The sequence below is a fragment of the Hydra vulgaris genome, chromosome 11, assembly GCF_038396675.1.
Source record: "Hydra vulgaris chromosome 11, alternate assembly HydraT2T_AEP".
Taxonomy (NCBI): domain Eukaryota; kingdom Metazoa; phylum Cnidaria; class Hydrozoa; order Anthoathecata; family Hydridae; genus Hydra; species Hydra vulgaris.
The window spans coordinates 38,013,883-38,025,000 of NC_088930.1; the positions used below are offsets into that span (position 1 = coordinate 38,013,883).

Sequence of the window (11,118 nt, forward strand, 5' to 3'; positions counted from 1 at the left end):
CCTTTCTTTACACAAAACCTTTCCTGTAAGCTCGTTACAAGCCTACACTATATATGCAGCAACTGCGCGTGACACACGCGTTCTATTACGCAACAAAGCTACTTGCCTTGTGCGATGTGGGTGTTGTAAAAAAATGCTAAAAACAATTCAATTACCAAAAACCGCACGAACTTTTTTGGTTACCTAATATATATATATATATATATATATATATATATATATATATATATATATATATATATATATATATATATATATATATATATATATATATATATATATATATATATATATATATATATATATATATATATAGGTGTGCGTGTGTGTTTGCCATGGGCTTTAACTGAGTGGCTGAGAAATTTTTTTTTAACTGGAAGATGTTGTGGATATAAACAAGCGACATGTTAAAAATATCTGGAATTTTGACGAAACAGGTATAACATGCCACCCATGGTGATCTTTACTCGTCAACGAATGTAGCCAGAATTAATGGATGAAGCACCAACAGGTGCCTGGGTTGAATGTAACTCAAGCGGGTGGATGCAAATAGAATTGTTTACTGTTTGGTTTAGAAAACTTATTTAATATTCAGGGGCCAAAATAAGCTCTCTAGTTCTACTTATTTTTAATGAACAAAAATCCCACGCTAAAAGTATAGAATTGATTAACATTGCGCACATTGAATGCAGCCCTTGGATTTGGCTTCTATGAAGCCACTTAGCACTTACTATGGCCACAACATCAGAAAATGGTTGAGAACAAATCCTGGGCGCGTGATCACTAAATTTTAAATAGCTGCACTTTTTGGCTAAGCCTACTTGGAAGCTGCCACAAAGACAAATGTCATAAACAGCTTTTGAAAAGCAGGCATAAGGCCAGTTAATAGAAATGTTTTTTCCGAAGTAGAATTTCTGGCAGCAGAAACTACTGATATTATTTCATAGAAACAAACCATGTTGCTGATACATGTGACATGGCTGTTACTAGCCACTTCTGTGCTTGTGTTAGCCATCTATCTGTAAGTAAAAGTCATCCAATTGTACCTAAAACCCAATTACCTAATTTTAATAGCAATTTGAATGTTTTTAATGTCCATAAAATTGCTTCTACAAGCCAATCATCTAGTTTTACAAGCATAATGTCCACTTCATGCAGCATTTTAACCACTTCTATGTGCAATGTTAATACTACATCATTTCAAAATGCATCTCCAAGGTTTATTATTCCAATACCAAAACAGTCACTGCATAAGAGACTAGAGAGGAAAAAACTGCAATCCTGACCTCTTCTCCATATAGAGCCTCGCTATTAGACACTTTAAGTGAAAATGAGCTAAATCCATCAAAAAAAAGAAAAAGGCTCAAAGTGACAAACAAAAATGGCTTTGCATATAAAATAAAATAAAATTGCTGATGTAGATGGACAAAATACTGTATCTAAAAAAATGAAAGTGGTAAAAATTTCAGAGGGAGACACTTTCTGTTTCTACAGTCAAAAAAAATTACTCGACTAGTGTTAAAAGTTAGTTTTCTTGTAGTGATTGCCACAGCTAGGTACATTACTTGCGAGCTGGTTGAGAAAAATAAAATAAAAGTCCAAGTTTTACTTGTGAACTTTGTTTAAAGTCTACAACATATGTTATTGTTACATTGTATACTCTATTTTGCCCATAGCAAGGGGCAAAATGATTTTTTTAAAAGATTTTACCATGTTAAATAATATTTTTTTTATTGAATGCTGTTGACTTTTTCACTTGTAAGATAATAGTTTGTTAGATAGTATTTTGTTATTTAAAAAAAAAAAAATTTATTTTACTTACTTTTGCCAGCTTTTTAATAACTTTTTCTTAAGTCCCCCATTATACCCATTATATTCGAAATTTATTTTAATTCCGGATATTAAGAAACTTGAATCTTTCGTGCGTGTTTTACACAAAAAAGTAATTTTTTTTATAAACGGTTATAAACGGTTGCCGTATTTTATTATAGTTTACCCTACCACAGTTGTTACATGTTGTTAAAATGAGTCGTATTGAATGGCAATAATAGCAATTATGCAATTGGTTTAATTTAGTTTAACTCTTTATTTGATATGAACACATCACTTTCTTGTGTTGTCATTGGTTGTTCCAACCACTCAACAAAACTTAAAAAGTGGGAAAAAACTATTTTTGAAACTCATAAATGCCCAAGAAAAGATTCTCATTGCTGCTGTCCTGTACCATTTAAACTTACTCCTTCTCCTACTGAAAAAAGAGACTCAGAGCATCGATCCATTCGGAAACAATTGGTTAATCGATTAAATTCAGATAAATCTCAATGGAAAGCTACTAAGTACAGTAGAACTTGTTCAGAAGATTTTTAATGAAAAATTTGAATATCCTACCGAACTATTGGGATACAATGCATTAAGTAATATAAGACAACTGGTTCCTTTTGCTTCATCTAGTTGTAATTGACCAATAAATAAACGAAGTTACAACATAATTTTTGATTCATTTTCTACAAAAACAGCCATTATACTCGCTTCTACTTGTAAAAATGTATCGGTGATTACAGCAGTTAATATAATAAATGCTAATTTGTTTAAAAAAAAACAGTTAACAGAACTCTATTTTCAAAACTGACCCCAAACTAATATTAGCGAAAACACTTCAGTAATGCATTATTTAGTTTTTTGTAATTTTTTTTTGTGGAATACTGACGTGCGATCCTGCTACTTTAGCATCAAAAAGTTAATTTTTCTCAGATACTGAAAATAAAATTCCATTAAACTCAATTATTTTGATTCAAATGCTCTTCTTAATTTTTGCACTTTATGCTTTAATTATCAACTGTTATTTAAAAATAAAGAACTTAAAAGTTGCAAATCTTAAACTACAAGACAAAATTATAATGCAACCAACTAAGCCTTTATCTGTATATATCAAACTCCTTTCAAATAATAACATAAAATTCTTTACAAATCTTGGATCTTTAGAGTTTTTTAACAATTTGCATGACATTATTTGCTCTTATGTTGAAAAAAGATTTAATTTTGTTTCTGTTAAAAGAACTGTCTGTAAAACACTAAAAAAGTGGGACGTGCAGCAGTGGTAAGAGCGCTTGCTTTATATGCAGGAAATCCAAGTTCGAAACGAGCTTTGCACATATTTTCGCGTCACTTACCGTGACGCGAAAATATGTGCAAAAGGAGGCGTGAGCTTCCTGGTTAAATGCACTTTCTGGTGCTCTGTGACAAGACCGTTAGGTCTTCTTGGGGCACCTAAATACTTTAAATTTTTTAGTAGGTGATGCTCCTAATTCTTTTATTGTTTATAAATCAGAAGCCTACACCGGCCGCATATCAGATTTATCATTAACTATGGATTTTTTTTTTCTTGATTTATTATCTTTTTCTATAGTTATAGCAGACAAAGGGTTTAATTTGCATGATGAATGCACTGCCCGACATTTATTTTTTACTGTACCATCTGGTCGGCGAGGAATATTACAAATTACATCTATTGAAGTTAAGAAAACGAGTTCAATTGCTAAAATTAGAGTTCTTCTTGAACAAGTTATTAGAAATTTAAAAAGGTTACGTCTTATAGCTACTCTTTGTACAAAGACTGACAGTTTATTATATATTTTAAAAGGTTAATGAGGTTTTAAAAAGTAGCAAAGTGCTCATATTACCCAGACAGCTTGGTAATATGAGCACTTTAAATTAGCTCAACAAATAACATTATTTAAGTAAAATTAATTTATATCAATTTTTTTTGTGAACCTAATAAATAGAAAGATTACAAATAATTCAGGTAGACTTTGTTTTCGGTTTCTCTCCCAATAGTAAATAAAACTTTGATATTTTATATCGAATAGTACGACCATTCGAATAATTATGGACGGTAGTGTATATATATATATATATATATATATATATATAGGTACGTGGACTGGTTATAATAAACTGATTAAATGACAGAATGTTATAGATAATAAGAAAGCCCTCAAATACAGTATACAGGTGAAATTGAAAAAACCGGACAATTTTATAAACTGTTTTGACGTTTTTTTTAGGAAATTTTTGATATATGGAACTGTGGCCAAAAATCTTTTTTTTTTTACATAAATTATTATGACTTTGCAATTATTATTTAAATATCTTTAACTTGGTATCAAAAGGTAGATGTAAAAATGGACTATAACTTCAACCTAGTTTCTAGATAAGAGACGCATCGAGGATCCGGAAGGGGTGCTAATCCGCCACCTACACCTCACAAAAATACACCTTTTTTTCATAAAATAGTGTGTGTTTTTTTTAATATAAATATTAATATACAATAAGTTATTATTATTTTATTCCACAATACTATCGATTATTACAGGTCTTTAAGTTGGGTGTTGGGTTGTCGGTAAAGTTTAACACACCCTACCAAATTCTTTAAATATTTTTCAATCTTCATCTATATTTTAGCGTTTTGATGTCTGTCTATTAGTAATCTCTGCTCGAATTTCATGTTGTAGTTTAGATCTAATTCTTTTATTTTCATTATATGCTGCATTAAGTATGAAAAAGAATGTTAAGACGGTTTCTACGATACCTTGGAATAATACCACATGACAGTTTGTTATTATCTAAAAGATTTACAAATCCTTCCGGATCACCTATGAAATCTTTAAATCTTATCTTGTTTTATAGCAAAGTAATAGTTTTTAAACTTACCAACTGTGGCAGATGTTGCTGAAACTAAAAGTAAAAAAAAAATGTAATCAACAACAACAAAAATTGAAATTGATATTAAATCTATAGTTAGTTGTAACGAAAGAAATGACATCAACATCCGCAGCGGATGTCGATGAAGCATAAGGTAAAAAAGGTGTAACGGGTGATGCGGAAGTTATCGGACAAAATAAAAACGTCAATAACTTATTTATAAATAAAAAAACAAACTACTATTATATTTTTTTTAAATAAAGAATTTATCTTTTAATAAAAATATATTATTTTTTATATGAAAAAAAATCACCATCTGCAATTGATCTCAATTTTGCTCTGACGCCTTTTATATGCGACTGTAAAAAGTTTAAATCAATTTCTTGTAGTTTTAGTTTAATACGATCAATCAAAACTTACTCTGTTGAAGCTTGCCAATCTCCCTCGTAAACCTTCTGTGCCAAATGTCCCCGAAAATTTTCAATTGGTCGTGCTTGAGGCACATTTGGGGGATTGGATTCTTTATCAACGTAATAGACATATTGGTCCATCCAATTTAGAGAATCTTAAGAATAATGAGAACTTGCTAAATCTGGCCAAAATAAATACTTAAAGTCTCCATGATACTTGTAAATAAATGGAAGAAGTCATTTTTCTAAACATTCATTAATATAGATTGATGAATTGATCGCTACAGCCTTGGAAGTTCGAAACAATGGCTCGGACATACCACGGTCAGATATGGCTATCCACATTAATTATTTTTTTGGAAATTTCTCTTTTCCTATAAAACAAACACTTTCTGGGCATGTCTTTTTGTTGTTTGTGTAGTATCCAGAATATCCAGGCATGTTGTCCCCTGCAAAACAAAAGTATTTTTCGTCGTCGATGACTAGAAGCGATTTTGTGTTATAGAGTTGGTTAACCAGTTTCCTGCTTCTTTTCTTTGCCTTTATTTGTTGTTCTATAGTGTATTTTGGAGTCTTTTCGCGTTTTCTATATTTAATATTCATTTTTTTTAACTGACGACCAATTGTTGATTGATTTACACCGAATTTAATACCTATTTTTCTCTGACTGACCCCTTTTCGATTGTTGACAAGTCTCGTTAATTCGACTTTCTTTTCTCTAGTCCAGGATGTCGGACGACCAGGGTGCTTTCTATCAGAAAACGATTGAACAGTTTCAAGTCTTTTTAGGTTATCATATATTGTACTTCGAGCAAATCCTTCCTTTTCAAAATGATTTACGATTTTTTTTTTTATATATATTAGGTTTATTTACAAAAAACATTTTTAGTCGCTTTCGAAAAGATTCTCGTTCAGCTGCATTTAACCTTATTTTAAATAATTGTGTTTCAAATAATAAAGTTTATATTTTATAGAACGTTTATGCCTACGCATAAATCCACAAAAATTAATTATTATGCTCAAATAATGAAATTAGGATTTGTCCGATAACTTCCGCATCACCCGTTAATTAAAGAAAAAAAAAATTAATGAAAAAATTTAGATTTTGCCATCTATACATAGATTAAAAAATAGTAATTTTTAAACTTACCAACTGTGGAGGATGTAAATGGAACTAAAAACAAAAAGAATGTTATTCAAAAAAAATGATTTTGGCAATAAATCTTTCATAAATCAAAAAAATAACAGCTTTAAAATTTACTAACCACAGTTGTTGAAGATATGACTTGAGATTAAAAATATACAAATTAATCCAGAGCATACATCTTTAAATTTCTACTTCTATAAACATAACCGAAGTTTGCAATATGCAAACTTACCACTGGAAGGCTGTGTTGATTGAACTAAAATTAACAAGAAAAGTGTATATCAAAACAAAACACCTTGAGTTTCACTACAGTAAGTGAACAAGTAACAATCATTAAATAAGTTCTGCATAATGTGCAACAACTTTATTGACTAAGTATATAATGAAAATATAATTAAACAAGTAAACATTAGGAAATGTTGTATATTGATTTAAACAATAACAAAAGATAAAGTAGTCTACAACGAGTAAATGTTAAAAGACAATAAAAATGATAATTTTTGTCTAAAAATACTTTTAAAGCATCAATAATAGACTGCTTCATTTTGAAGTCATGAAAAAATTTAAAGTACCATGGAGTCTTATCTGCTGCACAAACCCCTATTTTAATCGTAAAGTTTTTTTTTTTGAATTTTGACCATTTTTAGGGGTTGCTCAAGTGCCTCAATTGTCTTATTTTTGACTTTTTTTACCTTTTTTTTAAGCCCAATTTTGGCACACTTGAGCAAGTTCTAAAACTCAAAATAATTCATTTTTTTTCTTCCCAGAGTTTCTTCTAAGTTAGAAGAAGCAAATAAAAATACATGGTATTTTTATTTTATCTAAAATATTTTATCTTAATCTATCTACAAAATTGCAAGTTTATGCAACTTTTTACCAATTTTTGCTCAATGCAATATCTTTATAGATATGTTAAGTCATATGCAAAAAAACATTTTATTTTTTGAAAATATTATGTTATATTTTTATATCATTTTTTTTGTTTTACTTGGACGTCTTGCGCCATACTTTCTTTTGTAATTATGCAAAAATAAAAGTGAATTATGTCTTTTATCTTCTTTTCGGGCAATACCAACATTGTTCTTTATGAGTTTAACAGTTCTTTTAGAGCAATCATTAACAACTGAAAGATTGAAAACAGCGTCCTAAAATTTTAGGTAGAAATTGTTGCAAGTTTAACATTTTGGAGGGATTTTCATCCATTGACATTACTCTGGCCTATCATAAAAAACAATAGCCACAAATTTTCCGGGACCAATTGAACTAAGCTTGGAGGCTTCGGTCCACTGAAGTCTGAAGAATTGAGGACCTCTATGTTAGCTCTTATTCAGGCTAACGAATATTTATCTATGCTATGAAGTTCATAGCTGTATAGTTTTTAAGCATTATCACCTAGTTCACATTTTTCATCAGCTAAGGCTAGTACAATGAGGTAAGGCTCCAGAAACAATGTGTACCGTTTGATAGATTCAATTACTGATACTGCCGCAATCAGATTGTACTCCTTATACCTATTAATTTGCCAAAGAGCTCTCAGATCCCAGATAAAACAAAAAATTGTTAACCTTCCTTTAAAAGAAAATTATGTTTTAGATTCTTTTAATAGTTATCAAAACTTTTCATTCAAACTAGAAACCATATATATAAATATATATGTATATATATATATATATTTATATATATATATATATATATATATATATATATATATATATATATATATATACATATATATATATATATATATATATATAATATATATATATATACATATATATATATATATATATATATATATACATATATATATATATATATATATATATATATATATATATATATATATATATATATATATATATATATATATATATATATATATATATATATATATATATATACAAAAAGACAAAAAGTTTGAGGCAGGCTAGGAATTTTTAGAAATAAGAAAATTAACAAGCATTTTCAAGTCTAATTTATACTTTAGTTATTATGTTTACAAAAACTAAATATAATTACACATTTATGATCAATAATTTCCAATTTAACTTGCGTTTTCTAGTTGTACTTGTACCAGTTTTGATTTGTCAAAATAATCAGTTATTCAGTAAATAGCCCACTGTTAAGAAATAGTGTTATTAATATCTTTACTGGAGTGACAATTAATAAACTTTGTGCGTGGTATACTTTTTTGTAGTAAAAAGAAAAATAACGAGCACAGAATTTTGTTATTTATAATTTGGCAAAAATTGTCTAAAAATTGTAAAAAAAGTGAAAAAATGTGTAAACGAAAGGAATTTAACATTGCTGAAAGAGAAAGAATTCAAATTTATCATAAAGAAGGTTATTCACAAGTCGAAATTTCAAAAAAAAAAAATGAAAATTTCAAGATGTTGTGTCCAAAGGATATTACAACGACACAAAGAAACTGGTAAGAATGCAACTAGAAAACGTACTGGAAGGCCTAAAAAAACTAATAAATTACAAGATAGAGAAATAAAAAAGATTTGTTTATAAAATAGAAGGTACACCGCCGATAAAATCAGGTCTGTGTACAATCAATTTAATGACCTTAAAATTAGCACTTCCACTGTGAAGAATCGATTAAAGAAATTTGGCGTGTAGCTGCTCGTAAACCATTATTAAGACTAATTAATAAGATAAAAAGGCTAAATTGGACTAAAAATCATCAATATTGGTCAATTGAAAAATGAAAAAACGTCCTTTGGACAGATGAATCCAAGTTTGAAGTTTTTGGTTGAAACTTCGTGTTTTCGTGCGAAAATTTGCAGGGTAAAGGTATTTGGAAGAATATTTACCCCACTGTGAAACGTGGGGGTGGATCTGTGGTCGTTTGGGGATGTTTTGGTGGGGGTAATATTGGAAACCTACACAAAATTGAAGGAATTATGACAAAAGAGGTGTACAAAGACATTTCAGAACACCAAATGCTGACTTCTGGTGAGAGGTTAATTTCCAATCAGTATGTTTTTATGCACGATAATGACCTGAAAAATACTAGCAAAACCTGCAAAACTTATTTAGCAGATCTTCAAACCCAGAAAATATTAAAAATAATGGAATGGCCACCACATTCACCAGATCTTAATCCGATCGAGTTGTTGTGGGAAGAGCTTGATAGGAATGTGCGAGAAGAACAGCCATCTTCTGTGAAAGACCTTTGGCACATATTACAAGTAAAATGTGACGCAATACAATCTGAGGATCTGTACAGCTGTAATACAGAATAAAGGTGGTCATTTTGACGAATCAAAAATTTAATTAAAACGCTAGTTAAAATTAGAAATTATTGATCAAAAATGTATAATAATATTTAGTTTTTGTAAACAACCCAGTAAACATTAAACAGTTGGTAAGTAGTTGGCCCGATCCTAATAAGCAACTACTAGCTTTAGCTGGGCCTATAGTCGGCTATTTAGTTGGTACCATGAAAAAAACGTAACGCTTTTAACAACACTTAGCCAACTGTTTTATAAACTGTTAGTACCATTAACGCCCCAACAGTAATAAAACAGTTGGCTAACAGTTAGTACCATTACCGGCCCAACTTTATGATTTTTTTCGCGATTTTTTAAATTCGCTTTTGCACTTTAATTGAAAGTGCAAATGTTATAAATGTTTACAACTATCTTTACAAAGCTGACTTGATGGTGAAAAATGAGTTGCATGTTTAAAATCAAAATGAGAAATGCTATTCAAAAAACAAATTGTTTGCTTGGCACCAGAAAAAAAAAATTTTTTGTTGACCTGTGTAATTACAGTAATAATTATTGTAATAATAACAGTAGTAATAACAATAACAACTACAATTATAATAATAACAGTAGAAATTTACAACAGTAACAATAATAAAAAACTAGCAGTAAGCAACCCCTAATACGGGTTATGAGTAATTAAATCATGAATAAACATTAATAACTTAATATATTATCTAAAAAATTAAATACAAATTTATCTATAAATAATATTTTAACTTTGACTCCCTATCAGCAATGTCATTGCTTATAGTTAACGGCATAAAGACCGCATTAACATCAGTTTATAACACAGGTACCAGAAAAAGAAAGTCAAGTAAAGCCTGTAAATACCTAAAAAAAGAAACTAAAAAAAAAAATTACAATTTTTAATTAAAAAAGTATTATTTGTAATTTATTGTTAGTAGAATTAGGATAATAATTTAATAGAAAATATAAAGAATAAAAAAATAGCTATAACATCCTAGGTCTATCAACACTAAACACAATATCAATAGCGCATAGCATAAAATATTTTTGAGCACACATTATTGTCTCCAAAATATTTTTTATAAATGGTCATTATCAATTGTAGTATTAAGATATACGTAAGAGCTCAGTAATTACATAAGTTTTATTAATTCTCTCTCTCATCTAAGAGTAGAGAGAGGGAGAGAAAGAAAGTGTTTCCAAAGCAACATGTTAAAAAAGTAAAAAAACACGCAATGAATAGTAGTAACTGGTTTTATTATGTTACCAGTAAACAAAATTATTTTTACCTTGATTTAATTTCCAGCATTCTTAATAAAGCTCCAGCTTCTCTCTAACTGTTGACCAATGATTAATAGAGTAAATTTCACATCATATTAAATTTAAAAAATTAAAACCATGTTTCAACAGTAATCAAACTAATCAAGTGATGACAAAAGCAACTAAAAAAAAAAAAGAACATAATTATGTTTGAAATTGTAAAAAAATTTAAAATCATTTAAATTTAAAACTGTTATTGTTACTATAAATAGTAAAATTCTTTGCTTTGTTCTAAATACTTTGTTCTAAATACTTTGCTTTGTTCTAAATTGTCTAAAGTAAAATCAAATTAACA

General features: G+C 28.9%; 1 long non-coding RNA gene across 6 annotated transcripts in view; it reads right to left on the bottom strand.

Annotated features, from left to right (window-relative positions):
* Positions 1-4,285: 4,285 nt before the first annotated feature.
* Positions 4,286-11,118, bottom strand: part of LOC136087628 (uncharacterized) — a 10,662-nt gene continuing 3,829 nt past the window's right edge. For 3 of the 6 annotated variants that reach the window (XR_010641950.1, XR_010641951.1, XR_010641947.1), the window contains 5 exons: positions 10,793-10,945; positions 6,377-6,514; positions 6,262-6,285; positions 4,711-4,734; positions 4,289-4,622 (listed from right to left, as the gene is read on the bottom strand). This is a non-coding gene — a long non-coding RNA (uncharacterized LOC136087628). Of the gene's footprint in view, positions 4,623-4,710; positions 4,735-6,261; positions 6,286-6,376; positions 6,515-10,792; positions 10,946-11,118 lie in introns of all 6 variants that reach the window. The other 3 variants (XR_010641949.1, XR_010641948.1, XR_010641946.1) reach the window with 2 other exon arrangements.